At 42.2% G+C, this 19,634-nt stretch overlaps 1 protein-coding gene and 1 pseudogene across 2 annotated transcripts in view; one reads left to right on the top strand and one right to left on the bottom strand.

Moving 5' to 3' along the window:
* The window catches only part of LOC122792214 (protein argonaute-1), a 1,920,205-nt gene that overhangs the window by 258,884 nt on the left and 1,641,687 nt on the right, over positions 1–19,634 (bottom strand). The window lies entirely within an intron of this gene.
* LOC122792215 lies at positions 17,096–18,589 on the top strand (annotated as a pseudogene).

The raw sequence follows: 19,634 nt of genomic DNA on the forward strand, positions 1-19,634 counted from the left end.
TCTCACCAGTGAGGGGTACACCTCCGGTGTTGAACATTGTGCTCCCATGTTCGTGATGATGAGATCAAGTATGTTATCTCCTCTTGTGGGGATGGTGACTAGTTGTTCCATGGCATTTGAGTTTATGAATTCCAGGAACTTTTGGGCTAGGGTGTTTGGGCTTGAGTAGTGTTCCCAGTCTATATTAGGGTAATTGAAGTCACCTAGTATGATGGTGTTTGGTGATACATTTATCCCTCTAGTGTTTTCAGGAAGGCCATGTGAGGTTCCTGAGTTTGTGAGGGTGGCCTGTAACATGCTACAATTTGCAGAGCAGTCTTGCCTATGGTTAATTGCACCTGGATGGTCTCCGATGCATCGTGCGTTGCCACCAGTCTTGAGGTGTGGGTGTCCTTGATGAATATGGATACCCCCCCCTCCTTTCTTGGTATTGTCCGGATTTTGGGGCGGAACGCATGATATGAGGTAAAACCTGATAGCGCTGGGGTGCTCTCAGGAGCCTTGAACCAGGTTTCTGTCACAGCACAGACATCGATGTTCTCCATACTGAGAAGGGCCTCGAGTGCATTTTGAGATTTAGACTTCTGGCATTGAGCAGCATTACCCTTAGTTTTTCCTTTTTGTGTTCTAGGGTGGTAGGTTTAGAATTTGAGCCTTGCCTAAAAAAGGCACTATGGGGGTGGCAAGAGCCTTTGCCAATATCTGGAATCCCAGGGGTGACAGGTGCAAGCCGTCCCTTGCGAAGCAGCGTGGCTTGTCCAGCATGTCATCCCAGGCAGACAGACACTGGATCCCCTTTGAATGACACCAGTGTTTAAGCCAATTGTTAAAGCTGATCATCTTATCTCTGTATTGTGGCATCATTTGTGAAGCATCAGTTAAGTATTGTAAAATCTGAGGTAAATTGGACACTGCTGTGCTCATTCCTTGAGATTGGTTCCAGGCACAGAATCTTTTCCATTTTTCCGCATAGGATTTTCTAGTACTAGGCCTCCTTGCCTCTAAAATGATATCCATCACATTTGCTGAAGGATGGTAAAGGAGCGATTAAGTAATTAGCCAGGCTGCAAGGTTCAGTGTTAGAAGCTGAGGGTGCAGAATCTGGTTCTCCTGCTGAGACAGCAGGGAAGGAGTCTGAGGCAGGTGCCATGGAGATAACCATGATACACTGCGCAGGACGGGGTAACCAGTGTTGGTGCGGCCAGTCTGGAGCAATCAAAATCATCCTTGGTTTGTCTCGTTTGATTTTTAGTAGTACTTTGGAGAGCAGAGGCAGAGGGGGGAAGGCATAGACTGATAGGTTTTTCCAGCTGAAGGACAGAGCATCCACTTTCCAGGCTTGTTTGTGGGGAGTCCTTGTGCAAAATTTGTCCAATTGGTAGTACTGGGGAGAGGGAAACAGGTCTATATCTGGGCTCCCCCATTTGCTTGTCAACATGTTGAAAATCCTTGGTTCCAGTTTCCACTCATGTGGGTCCATGAGGTTTCTGCTTAGTCCGTCAGCCAGTGTATTTAATTTTTCTGTCAGGAATTGAACTTGTAGGTGCACTTGGTCTTCAAGGCTGTGTTCCACAATGACATGGCTAGTCTGCAGAGGAGGTAAGAATGTGTACCCCCTTGCTTGTTTATGTAACACACAGTGGTGTTGTCCGTCTACCATTAGTTGTCCTGGAAGAATGTGGTCCTTGAAGGCTGTCAGAGCATTCTGTACAGCTAACATTTCTTTTTGATTGATATGCAGATGCATTTGACTTGGGTTCCATTTGCCCTGAATGCACTTCCCTGCCAGGTGAGCCCCCCATGCATAGTCTGATGTGTCTGTTAGTGTTTGGGAGGCAGGGGGTGGTGTGAAAGGTAGCCCCTTGTTTTGGTGGCAGGCCTCTGCCCACCAAAGGAACTCTAGGCGTAGGCAAGGTATGATAGGAATCATTGTTTCCAGGTCTTGAGAATGTTGACACCATAGGCTTTTTAGATACCACTGTAGTTTCTTCATATGCAGTCTTGCATATGGAATTAGAAGAATGCAGGAGGCCATGAACCCCAAGGCTTGCAGTATTTGTCTTACAGATAGCAGGAGTTTTGTGGCCACTTGTTTGAAGTAGTTTGTCAAATTAATTTGTTTCTCTGGCGTGAGGTAAGCCATCTGGGAAGTTGTATGCAAGCTTGCTCCCAGGAATATAATTTGTTGACAGGGTACCAGGTGTGATTTTGTTTAGTTTTTGGTGTACCCCAGGCAAGTTAGAACCCTTTGTACAAAGGCCAGATGATTCAAAAGTATTTCCTGGCTTTCTGCCTGAATTATACAATTGTCCAGGTATGGGTATATTTGAATATTTCTTTGTCTGCAAAATGCAATAACTGGAGCTAGGCACTTTGTGAATACCCCGGGTGCAGTAGATAAGCCAAAGGACAGTGCAGAGAACTGAGAGTGCGTGTAGCCTGCTTTGAAGCGTAGGTATCTTCTGCAAGACTCCCTGATTGGGATGTGCAGGTATGCTTCTTTTAAATCTAGTGTTGCCAACCAGGCATCTTTGCCTAGCATAGGAAGTAACTGAAGAGTCAGCATCTTGAATTTTGGAATCTCCAAAAAGGTGTTTAGAGTAGAGAGGTCCAGGATAGGATGCCATGAATTGTCTTTTCTGGGTACCAGGAAAAGTTTCGAGTAGAAACCTTGTCTCTTTTCCTCTTCTGGTACCAACTGAATAGCCCCCATGCTTAAGAGAGAAAGTACTTGTTTTTTGGCCTCTGCCCACTGATTTGGGGGTAGGTCTGGCCACCCGCTTGGTGTTGGCAATGTGTGGAAGTGAAATCTGTATCCCTGGGACACTACATTTAAAACCCATTTGTCCTGGGTAATGAGTTCCCAATTCTTTGCATGAAGAGCAATCTTTCCCCCCAAAGGGGCAGTCAGTTGATAAGTGCTTGGAAATTTTAAAAGGAAGTCACTGAGACAGTTTACCATGGGGGGAGTCTTCTTATTCCCAAATTTGGAAGTGGAGGCCCCCCACTGCTTAGTTCTGTGTGTCCCCTGGAACTAAAACCTGGGGTTTTTGCTGAGTCTGGGTTTGGCTTGAGAAGACCTGGAAGGGACTGGAAAGGACCATTTCTTAGGCCAGTGCCTACTAAATCTAGGAGGCTGAACTTGTAAAAAATCTTTAACAGTTTGCATAGATTTAGCTTTATCTTCCATCTTTTTAAGAACTTCCTCAGCCTTATTGCCAAACAGGCGGGTCCTGATTTAAAGGAGCATCCAACAATTTAGCTTTACATGATCAAGCAAAGATTGCTCCTTGAGCCAAGCATGACTTCTGAGCACAGACCCAATAACAGCAGCCCTGCAAGAGGCCTCTAATGAATCAAAACCACATTGCAAAGTATGTTTTCCAACTTGTTCAGCAGAATGCATTAAATCCTGAAATTCTTTATTTTCTACACAGTCAGGAATCAATATCATTTTCTGTTTAAGCAGTCCAATAGCATGTTGCTGATACTTTAACATATGAAACTGGCAGTTTAAAGCCCTAATGGCCAAGGTTGCAGAAGTGTAAACCTTCTTACTCCATCTATCCAGTGCCCTGGAGTCTCTATCAGAAGGGGTAGGATTTTTAGCAGTAGAAGCCTTAATGCCCTTAGGCCCCTGTGAAATAGTCTCTGGATCTGCAATAGGACTTTTAAAAAGGAACTTGTGGGACTCAGGGACCCTGTAGTATCTGTCAGGTTTTCTGGGAGCAGGAGGCAGAGAATCAGGGGCCAAACTAGATTCTGAAATAGCATCATCAACAATGTCTAGTACAGGAGGAATAGCTAAAGGCCTATGCTGAGGCAGGAGTAAGAAATCCCTAAGCCTCTTTTTTGAATCAGAAAAATCCTGGCTTTCCCAGTGGAAATGCTCCCTTAGAGTACGTAAGGTTTCCCCAAAAGAAAAATCCTCAGGAGGGGAAGCAGAGGGAATTGAGTCCTATGCATCAGAAACTTCATATGTAGATAAGGGCAAATCCAGATCATCAGAAGAATCAGAAAAAAACAGAATCCTGGTCAGAAGATTCATAATCAACTTCAGTCCTAAGCCTCTTAGAGGGGGGGGGGGTTGGCTACCCCTGATTAGAGTTATGAGATCTTCAGCCATTCTTATCATTTGTTTTTTAGGCATAGAGGCCTGAGCATGTGGCCTGGGCATCGTTTTTTTGGGCATGGATTGAGATTTAGGCCTAAGTAAAGGAGGAGGAGTCAGCTTAATATGCAAGTCCGTAGCCCTGAATACACCCTCAGAAACCGGTGCCTGCACAGCGGCTCCGGACCCATCCAAGGTAGAGACATCCACGGGTTCCATAGTTGAAGCATCTCGCGGACTCAGAATGGGTCATAGTAGAGGCCTGTGAATCAGAAGTAGCGGGCATCAGGGGCTGCGAACGCGCCTCACTGAGTACCAGCGAACTGGCGACTGGATTAGGAGAAGCGTCGTCGGCAGTTTTGGACCTCGGCGGCCTGTCTCTGTCTTTATCTTTGCGTTTTTTTTTTTGGAATCCCTGTAGTCGGATGGCTAACCAACGACATTTTTGGATAATTAAACCGAGAACCGAAATATTTAGAGGTGAAAATATAATGACGACGGACAGTGTGCTGATTAAATAAAGCACAAAACCGACAGCAAGGTATGCTGTGGTCAGGACCTAGACAAGGAATACAGAACGAATGAAAATCTTTATGAGGTATTTGCTTTCCACAAGTAATGCAATTATTAACTTTTACTGACATCGGTAAGGAGCAAGAAAAAGTTTCCCAAATGGGGTACTTAGCTTTAGTTGAAGACTACGGTTCTGAAACTCGAAAACGAAAATTTCAGGAGTCTGCCGACTGGCACTTGCAAACTGCTTCTGCTTCGGGCACCGCACGGCAAGAAAGACTGATGTAATGGCGTCGGCTGCATGTTTTATACTCCTGACGACCTGACATGGAAGAAGGGACAGCAACTGACGCAGGACCCAAGACTTTGTTTAATCAGGCCGACTGAGGGCTACCTGCAAGCAGATAACCCAAGTGTAAGGACTGCAACAGTGAAACACTAAGAACATGAGTGAATTTATTAACTGTAGAGGTACTGTAAAGCATCAATACTACTTGACAGTTTAGACTTTTGAACTCTAGTTCTTCAAGAAGAAATGGATGAAAGACTGGAAGTTTAATTACTGTATTAAACTGATGTGAGAACTGTAAAGCATGAACTTCACTTTAGATCATTAGCATTTAATAAGATAATGAACAGAGGCCTGAAGAAGTGACTAAAGTTTGTTCTCATCTCATCCTTCCATCCTCAAACCCTTTTTCCCAGTTTTGCTCTTAGGGTGTCACAGCAACATTATTAATATATGTACAAAAAATCCCCAATGTAAACTGCAATTCATTTTGTAAGGTAGTTCTGTATAGTATGCAATCAAAGGTATTTTAAAAATGTGAACTGGAGGGAAGAGTTTTATCAGTGAATGCTGTATATGCCATTGTGATATTCTTAAATAAGAAAAGTACTCCCTTAGCTGTGATGATTCTAAGCTTTACACTACAATAAGATAAGAAAGATTGTGAAGAAGCAAGTTAAAGTTAATATAATGTTCTAATCAGTTGTCTTCGGGGTGGGGGGATGTAATCATATACTGATGAAATTTTTATATATATATATATATATATACATACATATATATATACATACACACACACACACACACAAAACACATATACAAAGGAATGATGACTTCCCCTGCTTTATGGAGATGAATGCCTACATAAACATTATCAGCTTAATCTATAGACATTTTTTAACCAAAAAGACAAAAAATATAAAAGAAATGAACATGGCAGTTCTTTCTCATACATGAGAAGTAATTAGCTGGGGATCTTCCATTGGCACTTGATTTGGCTGAAGACAAGCACCTTGCAGGTGTAAGCAAATAATTATGACAGGTCTGAACAGTGTGTGCCGAGTGTAACCTAGAAGATATAATGTAAATAATTTTTAAAGGGATACTGGCAAGGTGGTCAGTGAATAAGAGTTCTGACTGAAATATCAGATACAATATAATTAAACTTTAAAGGGATACTGGCCAGCATTTCAGTAAAAATAAGTACACTGTGAAATGAAGCTTTAAACTATATGTAAGTAGCTGCCACCCACCATCCTTAAAATCATGAAGTAAAACATAACTGTGAGCAATTTAGTTTACTTACGGTTAGCTAGTGTACTTTTCCATAATGCTAAAAGTTTGTTTACTGGACGCATGCGTGTTGTTCTTTAATAGGAAATACAAAGATATCAATACGTGTTACTGGGAACACAGGCCCTAACATGCACATCAGCATGTTTAACCTTATCATCATAATACTTTAATACCTGCGGGTACAACTTTTACTTGAAGGTGAAAACTTCCTTTCTGGAAAGTGAATACAACTGTATACGTTTGCTGTGAGTTAAAAGGGGATAAAGGGAGTTGTTTTGAAAATGTATTTAGTTTGTTTTGAGATTGCTTTTTATTGAAGGAAAAAGTCTGGAAAATATGTGTTCAAACAGAGATGAGAAGCAGCAGCTGCATACAATGCCACCCTGCCAGTCTTTGGTATGCGCATACAGGCTGCACAATGGAAACATGTTCAAAATAACGGACATATATGTAACATGTGGAAGTGAAAGCTTTTTATCAGAATGGTTACTTTGTTAATATTAACACCGAATGTAAACTACTCTACAGGTACAGAAAAAAGCAGAGTAATAAACTATTTTAAGAAATGTAGGCTGCAAATGGCAATGTTACAGGAGATGCATCTGGCTAGAGCTGAACCTGTGAATTTGACAGAGAGAGGAGTCATGGCAGTTACTCAGTAGAATACTAGGGAAAAGGGAAAGGGGGTGACAATATGGACGTAAAGGGTTCCCCAACAGTGACAGACTGGAGGGATATGATAATAATAATATATTTTTAGAAGCAAGGGGTTACTTGGCAGGGGAGGATAATTACTCTGGCATGCACTTACATTCCAAGTAAAACTACTGCTATGAAAATTAGGAGAATTTTGGTAGAATTAAGTTTTCAATACGAGAAAAGTACAGTTGTGTACACTTACCATAAATGTAGATGTTCAAGTGTATACACTGCTGCAGTCATCACATTTGGGTTATCTGCTTGCAGTAGCTCTCAGTCGGCCTGATTAACAAAGTCTTGGGTCCTGCATCGGTTGCTGTCTCATCTTCCGTGACGTCAGGTAGTCAGGAGTATAAAGCATGCAGCCAACGCCATTACATCAGTTTTTCTTGTCCCAGAATATACAAGGTTATACCTCCAACAAAAAAGCAAATACACCAAAAAGCTTTTAAGCATAATAAAGGAGAGTAGAGATATAGCCAAAAGATGTTAGGGGGCTGGAGGGAGGGTAACCAGACTGCAACACTGAATACACTTGAACATCTACATTTATGGTAAGTGTACACAACTGTACTATGTTCTTCATGTTTCATTGTTGCAGTTATCACATTTGGGTAGATTCTCAAAGCTAAGGATGGGAGGAGGAATTTAGATAGCATTATGACCAGCTATAAGGCCCTGCAAGACTGCAGTGGCAAAGCCAGCTCTGGATTTAGAGAAAATTGGCAAATGGTAATGCTTGGTGAAAGTATGTACAGAATTCCAGGTAGCAGCTTCTAGGATGTCCCTGGTAGGGACACCTCTAAGAAAGGCTGTAGAGGTAGATGTAGCCCTGGTGGAATGGGGTCTAAATCCCCTGTGGGATAGGTTTTCCATGGTGCTTATAGCAGAAATGAATGCAATGGCCTATCCATTTAGAAATGGTTTCCATTGAAATAGCTTTCCCCTCTGCCCCTACAGCAAATGCCACCAGTAGTAGTTCAGATTTCCTTTGAGGTTTAGTCCTGTCCAAGTAAAATCTAAGTTGTCTGTGCACATCTAAGGAGTGCAGTATCCGTTCCTCTTTGTTCTGTGGATTAGAAAAGAAGTTTAGCAAATTAATGGACTGATTAAGAGCCACACTGGATACCACCTTGGGCATGAAGGAGGGATTGGTTCTGAGGGACACCCTGTCCGCATGAAAGATGATGAAAGGCTCCACTGCCATAAGGGCCTGTAAATTCAGATACCCTTCTTGCTGAAGTAATTCTTAAAAGGCTGTTTCCAAGAAAGAAATTTTAACTCTGCACTTGCAGCTGGCTCAAGAGGAGGAAGAGTGAGTTTCTCCAATACAAAGTTAAGGTCCCAGGCTGGAGTTGGGGCTCTCCTGGGTGGGCTTAAGTTTTTGGCCCCTCTGAGGAACTGCTTGAGCAGTGGATGAGAGAAGAGGGGTGGTTCTGTGTTATAATGAACTGAAATGGCTGAGGCGTGAATTTTGATGGAGGAAAAAGAAAGGCCCTTGTGAAGAATCTCAGTTAAGTATTGAAGAATCTGAGGTAAGTTGGGTGCTGCTGTGCCCATCCCTTTAGATTGGTTCCAGGCACAGTATCTTTCCCATTTTCCAGCATAAGATTTTCTAGCACTAGGCCTCCTTGCCTCCAAAATGATATCCAACATTTGTTTACTGAGGGATGGTAACGGAGAGATCAGGTAATAAGCCAGGCTGCCAAGTTCAGGGTTTGAAGCTGAGGGTGCAGAATCTGGTTCTCCTGCTGTGACAACAGGGTAGGGGTCTGAGTCAGGTGCCATGGAGCCAGCAGTGACACTGCACAAGAGGGTGTAACAGTGTTGGCGTGGCCGGTCTGGTGCAATCAATATCGTCCTTGGTTTGTCCTGTTTGATCTTTAGTAGTACTTTGGAGAGGAGAGGCAGAGGAGGAAAGGCATAAACTGATAGATTTTTCCAGCTGAAGGACACAGCATCCACTTTCCAAGCTTGTTTGTGGGGAGTCCTTGTGCAGAATTAGTCCAATTAGTAGTTCTGGGGGGAGGCAAACAGGTCTATATCTGGGCTCCCTCATTTGTTTGTCAACATGTTGAAAGTCTTTGGTTCCAATTTCCACTCGTGTGGGTCCATGAGATTTCTCCTTAGTTCGTCTGCAGTGTATTTAGTTTTCCTGTCAGGAATTGAGACTGTAGATGCACTTGGTAGCTCAAGGCTGTGTTCCACAGAGCCATGGCTAGTCTGCAGAGGGGGTAAGAATGGGTACCCCCCCCCCGGTAGCGTATGGGCGGCAGGGGGTAGATTGAAAGGTAGTCCCTTGTTTTGGTGGCAGGCCTCTGCTCACCAAAGGAACTCTAACCATACGCAAGGTATGATAGGAATCATTGCTTCTAGATCCTGAGAATGTTGACACCATAGGCTTTTTAGATACCACTGCAGTTTCCTCATATGCAGTCTTACATATGGAATTAGTAGAATGCAGGAGGCCATGAACCCCAAGGCTTGCAGTATTTGCCTTGCAGATAGCAGGGTTTTTGTGGCCATTAGTTTGAAGTAAGTTGTCAAATGAATTTGTTTCTCTGGCATGAGGAAAGCCATCTGGGAAGCTGTATTCAAGCTTGCTCCCAGGAATATAATTTGACAGGGTACCAAGTGTGACTTCTTTTCATTTATGGTGTACCCCAGACAAGTTAGCACCTTTTGTACAAATGCCAGATGATGCAAAAGTATGTCCTGGCTTTCTGCCTGAATTAGACAATCGTCCAGGTATGGGTATATTTGAATATTTCTTTGCCTGCAAAATGCAATGACTGGAGCTAGGCACTTTGTGAATACCCTAGGCGCAGTAGATAAGCCAAAGAGCAGTGCAGAGAAATGATATTGCATTTAGCCTGCTTTGAAGCATAGGTATCTTCTGCAAGATTCCCTGATTGGGATGTGCAGGTAGGCTTCCTTTAAATCAAGTGTTGCCAACCAGGCATCTTTGCCTAGCACAGGAAGCAACTGGTGAAGAGTTAGCATCTTGAACTTTGGAATCACCAAAAAGGTGATTAAGGTAGACAGGTCCAGGATAGGACGCCATGAGTTGTCTTTTCTGGGTACCAGGAAAAGTCTTGAGTAGAAACCTTGTCCCTTTTCCTCTTCTGGTACAGTTTGAATAGCCCTTATGCTTAAGAGAGAGAGTACTTGCTTTTGAGCCTCTGTCCACTGATTTGGGGGTAGATCTGGCCAACCGTTTGGGGTTGGTAATGTGAGGAAGTGAAATCTGTATCCTTGGGAAACTATATTTAAAACCCATTTGTCCTGGGTAATGAGTTCCCAGTCTTTTGCCTGTAGAGCAATCTTTCCCCCTAAAGGGGCAGTCAGTTGAGAAGTGCTTGGAAGTTTTAAAGTTAAGTCATTGAGACAGTTTACCATAGGGGGGAGTCTTACTACTCCCTGATTTGGAAGTGGGAGCCCCCCATGCTTACTCCTGTGCGTACCATGGGACTGAGGCTTAGGTGTTCTGCTGGATCTGGGTTTGGACTGAAGGCCTGAAAGAGGCAGGAAAGGACCAATTCTTAGAGGGCCAATGCCTACTAAATTCTTGGAGGTTGTACTTGTAGGAAATCTTTAATAGTTTGCATAGATTTAGCTTTTTCCTCCATCTTTTTAAGAACCTCTTCTGCTTTGCCGCCAAACAGGCGGTCCTGATTTAAGGGAGCATCCAGTAATTTAGCTTTAACATGATATGGCAAGGATTGCTCCTTAAGCCAAGCATGCCTTCTAAGTACAGACCCAGTGACAGCAGTCCTGTAAGATGCCTCTAGTGAATGAAAACGACATTGCAAAGTATGTTTTCCAACCTGCTCAGCAGAATGCATTAAATCCTATAAATCCTTATTTTCAGCACAATCAGGAATCAACATAATTTTCTGTTTAAGCAATCCAATAATATACTGCTGATACTTCAACATATGAAACTGGCAGTTTAAGGCCCTAATGGCCAAAGTGCAGAAGTGCATACCTTCTTACCCCATCTATCCAGCACCCTGGAGTCTCTATCAGAGGGGGTAGGATTTTTGGCAGTAGTAGCCTTAATGCCCTTGGGTACCTGTGAAATGGTCTCAGGACCCGTAGTAGGATTTTTAAAAAGGGATTTGTGAGAGTCAGGAACCCTGTAATATCGATCAGGTTTTCTGGGAGCAGGAGGTAGAGAGTCAGGGGCCAAGCTAGATTCCGAAAAGGCATCATCAACAATGCCTAGTACAGGAAAGATAGCTAAAGGCCTGAGCTGGGGCAGGAGTAAGAAATCCCTAATCCTCTTTTTAGAATCAGAGTAATCCTGGCTTTCCCAACGAAAATGCTCCCTAAGAGTATGCAAGGTTTCACCAAGAGAGAAATCCTCTGGGGGGGATTCAGAATCCTGGTCAGAAGTACCATAAGCAAACTCAGTCCTAGGTCTCAGAGAGGGAAGGTTGGCTTCCCCTGATTAAAGTAATAAGGTCTTCAGCCATTCTTATTTTGTTTTTTAGGTGAAGAGGCCTGACCATGCGGTCTGGTCTTCGGTTTTCTAGGCATGGTTTGAGTTTTAGGCCTTGAAGAAGAAGATGGCGTCAGTTTAATATGCAAGTCAGTAGGCCTGAATACACCCTCAGAAGCCAGTGCCTGCACAGCGGCTCTGGACCCATCCAAGGTAGAGACATCCGCAGGTTTCACAGTTGAAGCAACTCTGAGCATACCAGACTCCAAATGGGTTTCAGTAGAGGCCTGCGAATCTGAAGTAGTGGGTATCAGGGGCTGCGAAAGCGCCTCACTGAGTACTGGCGAACTGGTGACTGGCTTAGGAGAAGTGTTGTGGGCAGCTTTGGACCTAGGCGGCCTGTCTCTGTCTTTATCTTTGTGTTTTTTCGGAACATCGGTAGTCGGATAGCTTACTGAAGACCTATCTGGATAATTGAACCGAGTACCAAAATATTTAGAGGCGTAAATATACAGATTATAAACAGTTTGTTGTTTAAATAAGGCACAAAACTGACAGCAAGGTACATTGTGGTCAGGGCCCAGGCAAGTAATACAGTACGAATAGAAATCTTTATGAGGTATTTGCTTTCCACAAGAAATACAATTATTTACTTTTACTGACATCGGTTTAGAGCAAGAAAAAGTTTCCCCAACGGGGTACTTAGCTTTAGTTTAAGACTTCAGTTCTGAAACTCGAAAATGAAAATTTCAGGAGTCTGCCGACTGGCACTTACGAACTGCTTCTGCTTCAGGCACCGCACAGCAAGAAAGACTGATGTAATGGCGTCCGCTGCATGCTTTATACCCCAGACTACCTGACGTCATGGAAGATGAGAGAGCAACCAACGCAGGACCCAAGACTTTGTTAATCAGGCCAACTGAGGGCTACTGCAAGCGGATGTGATATGTGATGACTGCAACAGCGAAACACGAAGAACATCATTTATTGGTTGAGGACTGAAGCCTAACTTGCAATAGTGGTATTGCATCATTGGGACCTAGAAGGCAAAAATAAAAGGCAGGGTGGATTTTTGGTGAAATATGAGAATATTTGGTATGGGAAATGTAAATTCGGTAGCAGGAACCCTTCACAGAAGTTTTTCCTGAAAATACAATATCTAGGCTAGACTATATAGAAATTATATTTCATAAGAGTATGCATAAATGAAATATGTCAGTCACATCCAATAAATACATCAGATGATGCACTAATAAAAACTTGGATAAAGATGCGGGGTAATGCTGGAAAAAAAAAACTTTTTAACAATGGGTATGATTGGAGTTATTAGAAAAAAACAAATGACTTCAGAAGGAATGGATATAGATCAAGGTAAACTGAAAATAGCACAGTAAGGTAGAAATGAGAAAAAGTAATAGGAATTATTTACTGCGGTTGGGAAATGTTAAAGCATTGCAGAGGAGAATTTCAGAAGTGGAAAAAGAGCAACTGCAGAGTGCTCAAGGAAAAATAAAGGAGTACTTAGACAATATACATGTTTTTTGAAAGGATGTCGTTAAGCAGCATTTTATGACAACTTTAAAGTACAAAAACCTTTAGCACAACCACTTATGTAATAAAAAGTAGAGAGAGTTGCAACCAAACTTAGGGAGCGTAGAATACAGAAAATATCCAGAGATCCTTTAACGATATTAGATATATTTTGGAAAAATTATGAAACTCTTGTGCATAAAAGAGGACTGGGGAAACTAAGAATAGGCACAGATAGCATAGTAACCTATGAACCTATAAATATTGCCAACAACCATAGGGCCCTTAGCTGTGCACTCCAAACCATTTGGGTCCAGAGTATCAGGGGCATCTATGGGAGGGGGATGTTCATAAGGAGATAACGTAAGCTTTTGGAGGGGTGCTAGTTAGGATAACACTTTTCTTTTAGGCTGCCTCTGTCCATAAGGGACACGGGGGCTAGACTGAGGGTACATTTAGGATTTCCCATCCAACTGTAAAGGTTTCATTTGAAGAGGATCATGGAAGAACTGTGTTTTACATGGATGTGGAGACTATTCCACAGTGTGGTGATCCTGTGGGACACATCTGTTCTTCAGCATTTTCTGTTTATGTCAAAGTTCATATCCCTGGATCTAGTGTTTCTGGTGCTGACATGCAACATATCCATCAGGGTTGGGTCTAAGTAAGCCATGTAAAGCCAGGCAAGGAATTAAGAAAGCCAGTAGGAAAACAAATACAGAGTAAGAGCACGAGCCTTTAGACAGTCATTGTAGTACACGGTATTCATGCCATGAAATCTGGTGAGAAACCTTTGCGGGTGTTCCAACCACTACAAGTGTCTGGTTAGATATATGCTAAAGGGGGCAATGATGGGTTTGATAAGGGCTGAGTAGAGTGGTGCTATAACTTCCTTGGAAGTGGATGCCATACCCTTACCTATAAGATGGATAACAGATTGATTTTCTTATCTTCAGGACATGTTGGTTAAAGGCCAGATTATGGTCTACGTATTTTCCCATATCCCTTACTACTGGGTCGACTCTTAGGGGCGTTTTATTGATGGAGTAATAAACATGGATGACAGTTTCCCCAAACGGCATTATAATGCATTTTCTGGCATTAAGTTTTAGGCCATGGCTTTGGCACCAGTCATCTGTGTTAAAACCACTTGCAAGATGTTGGTTTCTTGAAGGGGATCAATAATAGCTTCCAATTTACAGTCATCTGTATACCTGGTGAGCTAGAAGCCTTTAACGTTGCCATGACTTCTGAGAAGTAGATGTCAAACAGAGGCAGGACTGAGCCCTAGAGTACTTTGCTTGTGATTGGCCTCTTTGTGGCGACAGTCCCACAGACCTGACTTCTTAGGTCCTTGTCTGTAAGCTAGCTGTCAATCCAGAGTGCTATGGAAGGATTTGCGCCTAGCTCAGACAGCTTGTCAACAATGCCTGAGTGGGATATTGTAGCAAATGCCTTAGTCAGGTCAAGATGCACTGTATGCGCCATTTTACCCTGGTCCACTACCTTGCTGACCCTCTCAAAGAAGTCTACCTGGTTAAGTAGGCATAACCTTACCTTTACAAAGCCAAACTGGGAAATTGCCAAATTGTCTGTAGGTTGCCAATGTCCTTGTTTATCATCATTTCCATGATAATTTGTTCCATGGCTTTGCTTGTTGGACTGATGCACATGTAGCTCCTTGGGTCAATTCGTGGTCCACCCCTGTAGAGTTGAACTGTTGTGGTCCTCCATTCACTTGGAATGTAGCCCGTTTCAAGGCTGTGGCTGAAGAATGCCTCAAGTAGTTCTGATAGGTCATGTTTCAGATTGTTCAGGAGGCAATCAGTGATATTGCTGGGACCCATGAGGCAGTGTTCTTGGCTTTAGCAAGTGCTGCCAACACCTAATCCGTACTGATAACTGGGGGAAATATGGGGATTTCACCTGGTGGAGCTGGGGGATGAAGTTTGAGCTGAATTTATCAGGCAGTAAATTTGCCATGTCAACCTGATCAGTGAAAGTGGTACCATTCACCACCAGTTCAGCACACTTCTACCCTAAGGTTCTGGACAGAGATGAAGGATGCCTTCAGACTGTCCTTATCTTGGGAGGCTATTCTGATCTCGTAGTTGGCCTTGTAGGACTTAGACCTCTTAGTTTCTTGTTTAGTTGTATAAGAGAGCACCTGCCTTTAAGGGAGTTGCTCTTCCTAATTTTGGCAATGAGTTTCTATACCCTGTTTAGGTGAGGATTCTACCCATGTGGTTTATTACTAATGTTAGTTTTGGGTTTATTTCTGGTAGGTATTCCATCTTATATACAGCCATTCATGTTTTTACAAGAACTCTATGAATAATTCTGCAAATGTAGACTTGGTCTCTGGGTTTGGGAGGAAGCCTTGAATTTTGACAAACTCACTTAATAGATGTAGTTTGCCTTTGAATAGTTCCTAATTGTTAAAGGCTTAGCAGGATTTTCTGGGTTGATTTTTATACAAATGAGACAACTTTGTGATCAGACCTCACTAGTGAGGATGTGATACTGGGTGAGGTGGGGGGTGGGGGTGGTGAACAACAATCTCCCACATTGCTGAGTGCCTTGCCAAATGTGTCGGATCCTCTGGTTGGAGCATGCACCATCTGCTCCAGGGGGTTTGCACTAATGATGTCCAAGAAGCGTTGTGCCTTTAAGTTTGAGGTACTGTACATTTTCCAGTCTATAGAGTAGTAGTTAAAGCCGCTCATGGTATAGGGTGCTTGGTTGGATGATGAGCACTTCTAGTACATTTAGGTACAAGTTGAGACTTCAGGGGTATAGACTATGACCTGTAGCTACCCATATGTTGAGGGACCTTATCTATGGTGACTTGCATGTAAATGAGCTCCATGGTATCATCTTGTTTAACCAATCTGGAGGTATATTTGTTGCTTAAGTAGATCAAGACACCTCCACATTTGGTCCCAGTCTATGTTGTTGGTCTAAATGTGTGGAAGGCATTGCAGCCTTGCACTTCCACAGTACTTTCTACAGCTTTAAACCAAGTCTTGGTCACAGCACAGATATCTACATTCTTCAGAGTGAGGATGGTTTGAAGGGTGTGGAGCTTTATGATGAATCCCAGAGAAGCAGAGTGAAAAACACAGCTTTTTAATTACAAAAGAACATCTCATTAAATATCACACACTACGTTTTACATACTGTGCAGTTGCTTTACATGGTACACTTGCTATGTTTGCACTGATTGCTGATGCAACCATTTAAAGATCATATACTTATATAATTCTAACAAAGTAGCCTCTTTTCTGACAATCAGTGCTTACAATTACATTTCAACAACTTGCCATTAAGCATGTAAATCCATTTCAACAACTTGCCATTAAGCATGTAAATCCATAAATTACAAATAACTCAATCTCAAGACTGACTACACAGAAGAGTTAACACTGTTCCTTAAACAAAAGCAATCAAATACAAAAGTTAAACACCACTATTACTGCTCAGTCTTGATTCAGAGAAAGCATATGATACAGTTAGCTGGAGTGTTATGAGCACAGCATGGTAGCATTTGCATCCCCTGACATAGCAGGATTAATTTATGAATGGATGGAAGCCAGTATTAATGTGGAACGACTGCTCTCTAACGAGCCATGTTTGGAGAGAGGAATTGGGCAGGGATGTCCTCTGTTAACTTGCTTTGTTTTTATAGACATTTGCAAAAACAACAAGGGATTTAAAAATTCAAGGATGACTGTTGTAATCAGGAAGAGTTAACTGTATCTGCAGATGTTACTGGTTTGGAATTCATAAATCCAGAAAAAAAGAGACATTACAATATTGTGCGATACTTTGGAATATTTTCAGGTTTTTTTCCAGGATATAAAGTAAAAGCTACAGCAGTAAAATATGTATCCATGCATGAACTGGTTCAGCAATACCCATTCTTAAGGAGACAAAAGATGAATAATTTAGGTGCATGGATTAAAATGATTGTGTGTTATGACAGTTAAATGTATACAGCAAGAGGCCAAGCAAGAGAACTCAAATTTAAGAAACCAGCACCTCGATTATGGATGTAGATAGCAAGATAAACACAGTGAAAATATCTTTAGTTCCTTTAGTCATATACTGGTCAACAGTATTTTTTTTTTTTTTTTTTATCAACCAAAGGATAAGTTGTGCATGACAATATGCAAGCAGTTAATTTATTAAGGAGGGGAAAGAGGCGAGTAGTTTAAGTGGGATAAAGTTGATTCTCCTCATAGAATAAGTAGGATTAACCTTCTTAAAAGTGCACATTTACGCTATGCATTAAGACTCATAAAAATGCTGAAGGGTGGGGTTGACAGAGAGGGATTCATATTCATAAAGCAGCAGAAGGTATTCTAAAAACAAAAACAGCATGTGTGACTATATCTGTACATGTTGGGCAAGCTGGTGTAAATAGGTAATTCATGTTGGTAGCTGTAATGTTTGGAACATAGCATCCAGCCTGATGGAAACGTATCAAGCGACAAAACCATCAGTGGTGGAATGACACCTTTAATATGAACTTCAGTGAGACAGGAACAGGAAAGCATGGACCCTGTGCTGTGCTTGTTGATCTGGAACCAGCTGCTATAGATTTTGCTGACTGGGACATACATACAAATCTTACACCCTGACTAGCTGAGGAAAGGAAGATGCAGCAAAACATTATGCTTGTGGCTACTACACTAGTGGGAAGGAAATTATTGATCTGGTATTGAAAGGAATCCATAACTGACTAACCAGTGTACTGGGAAGCAAGGATTTCCAATTTTCCACAGTTTTGGTGGTGGTACTGGCTCTGGGTTTCACATTTCTTATGGAATGTCTTTCTGTGGACTATGGAAAGAAATCCAAGTTGGATTTTTCAATCTATCCTGCATCCCAGGTCTCTACAGCTGTTATAGAGCCATACAATTCCATCCCGACTTCTCACACTACATCGGAACATTCTGACTGTGTATTTACGGTTGACCATGAAGCTATAACATCTGCCACAGAAATCTGGACACTGAGCTCCACATGCACTAATCTTAATCATCTGATTGGTTAAATAGTCTCTTCTATTACAGCTTCATTACGATTTGATAGTGCACTAAATGTTAATCTGATTCGAGTTTCAGACTAATTTACTACCTTAGCCCAGCATCCAATTTCGTCTAGTGACATACACTCCCATCATTTCCGCACGGAAGGCTTACCGCAACTAGTTATCTGTATCTGAAATCACAAATGCTTGCTTTGAACCAGCCAATCAGATAGTGAAATGTGATCCCCACCATGGGAAGTACACGGCTTGCTGCATGCTATACCATAGAGATCTAGTTCCCACAGATGTAAAAGCTGCTATTGCTGCCATTACAAATTAAAACAAAATGCACAATCTAGTTTGTGGACTGATGTCCCACTGGTTTGAAGGTTGATACCAACTATCATCCACCAACTTTGGTTCCAGGCAGTGACCTGTCCAAAGTCCAGCTTGCTGTATTGTGTGTTGAGTAACACCAGTGCAGAAGACTGAGCCCATTTAGGCCACAAGTTTGACGTTATGCATGCCAAGGGTGCCTATGCCCACTGATATGTGGAAGAAGGCATGCAGGAGGGGGACTTTACAGTGGCCCATGAAGACCCGTCTGCTCTGGATAAAGACTGTGAAGAAGTGGGCATGACTCTGGAGGAAGAGGAAAGAGAGGAATACTGAACTATTTCCATGGAAGTGCCTAAACCAAAACCCTTGACAGTACTGTATTCTTAAGTAAAGCTAACCAGGGAGAATCTGGCTTTATAATCTAAATGTCATTCCTGTTTTACAATAAGTTTTTTTTTGGCGGGGGGGGGCATTAAAGTCCTCTCTCTATACTTTGCCTCCCACAGGTTACTACAAAGAAATGCCAATGTTATGGTACCCAGAGACATCTCAGAACACTGAAGTAAAAGTAAACCAAAATTTTATTACAGTCATCAAGTGCTTTCATCTTAAGATAAGACTTCTATGTGGGATGGAGGATCTCTAATGAATGGGTATGCTGACACCACTCTCCTCAAGTACCACTAAAGCTTCATTATGTGCATGTGGGAAAGTGACACCATTATAATAAAAGCAATGTAACCCAGCAGTCCAAAGAATTATTTGCTCAAACTTCCTTTTGCTGCAAAATATGTTGGAAATACAGTGATATAATGGACACTGCCCCCTGGGAGGAAGAAAATGAATGGTGGGGCTCAAACGGGCTCCCAAGATGACAAGATTCTTTGAGGCATCAGGTTTGATTTGCTTTTGTTGATTTGCTTTTGTTTACTGTAAGACCCAGACTCCTGAAAAAATTAAGGGTGAACTCCAAACCTTAAGAATCTCCTGCAGTGACTTTGTTAGGATGAAGCAACTGCCTATGGTATGGGTAAAACAGGATGCCCTTTGTCCTGCAACAGGAAATTACTGGAGCTAGGCATTTCGTAAAGACCATGTGCAAGGGACAAGCTAAATGTCAGGTATGTGAACTGGAAACGTCAACAGCCCTGGTGCAAACCTGAGAAATTTTCTGTATCTTATGGCTATGGAGATATAAATATAGGCATCCTCTAAGTCAAGAGTGATGAATGTTTTAAGTGAAATAAATGGCAACAGCTTTGGAAAGTTAATACTTAGAATTTTTGCATTACAAGGAACTTGCTTAGGTAAAACAGGTCCAGAAGGAGTCTCTGTGTGCTTTTTCGTGTCACTATAAAAAACCTCAAGTACAACCCCT

This window comes from Protopterus annectens, chromosome 1.part2, assembly GCF_019279795.1.
Source record: "Protopterus annectens isolate FY-2018-M chromosome 1.part2, PAN1.0, whole genome shotgun sequence".
Taxonomy (NCBI): Eukaryota; Metazoa; Chordata; order Ceratodontiformes; family Protopteridae; genus Protopterus; species Protopterus annectens.